The sequence below is a fragment of the Vombatus ursinus genome, unplaced genomic scaffold (assembly GCF_900497805.2).
Source record: "Vombatus ursinus unplaced genomic scaffold, bare-nosed wombat genome assembly UNPS02014809.1, whole genome shotgun sequence".
NCBI classification, from domain to species: domain Eukaryota; kingdom Metazoa; phylum Chordata; class Mammalia; order Diprotodontia; family Vombatidae; genus Vombatus; species Vombatus ursinus.
In genome coordinates, this window is record NW_020954587.1 from 18,252,096 (window position 1) to 18,253,333 (window position 1,238).

A 1,238-nucleotide genomic window follows, 5' to 3' on the forward strand; every position below is an offset into this window, starting at 1 on the left:
GTGTGTGTGTGTGTGTGTGTGTGTGTGTGTGTGTGTGTGTGTGTGTGCACATGCACATGTGCTAGAGTTAAAATAAAGGGCTGGAGCAGAATCTATTATGCTTCAGCTGAAGTAAAAAAGGCAGGAGTAGCAATCATGATCTCAGACAAAGCAAAAGCAAAAATTGCCCTAATTAAAAGAGATAATAATATTTGAAGAAAGAAGGAAAACAAAAGATAAAGGAGAAAGGAAAAGTATATGCAACTGAATGCAGAATTCCAGAGAATAGCAAGGAGAGATAAGAAGGGTTTCTTAGATGAACAATGCAAGGAAATAGAAGAAAACAATAGAATGGGAAAGACAAGATCTCTTCAAGAAAATAAGAGCTATCAAAGGAATGTGTCATGCAAAAATGGGCATGATAAAATATAAAAATGGGAGACTTCATAGAAGTAGAAGAGATTAAGAAGAGGTGGCAAGAACATACACAAGAATTATGTAAGAGTAATCTTATCATCACTGATAAGATGATGGTGCAGTTATAGATCTAGGGCCAGACATCCTGAAGAATTACATTAAGTGGGCCTTAGGAAGCATTGCTAAAAAAAATAAGACTAGACAGAATTCCAGCTGAACTATTTAAAATCCTAAGTGATGATGCTGTTTATGTGCTGCACTCAATATTCCAGCAAATTTGGAAAACTCACCGTGACCACTAGATTGGAAAAGAAAGACAATGCCAAAGAATATTCAAATTATTGAACAATTGCATTCATTTCACATGCCAGCAAGCTTATGCTTAAGATTCTGCAAGATAGGGTTCAGCAACATGTGAACTGAGAATTATCAGAAGAGCAGACTAGTTTTTGAAGAGGCAGAGGAACTAGAGACCAAATTGTCAACATTTGTTGGATTATGGAGAAAGCAAGGGAGTTCCAGAAAAACCTCTACTTCTACTTCATTGATTACACTAAGCCTTTGACTGTGTGAATCACAACAAAATGTGGCAAATCCTTAAAGAGATGGGACTTCCAGATCATCTTGCTTGAATCTTGAGGAACTTGTATGCAGGTCAAGAAGCAACAGTTGGAAATGAACATGGAATAAATGATCATTTCAAGATTAGGAAAGGAGTTCAACGAGGTTGTATATTGTTACCTCATTTATTTAACTTAGGTGCAGAGTGTATCATGCAAAATTCCAGCTTAAATGAATCAAAAGCCAGAATTATGGTTGCCATGAGAAATATCAACAGCCTG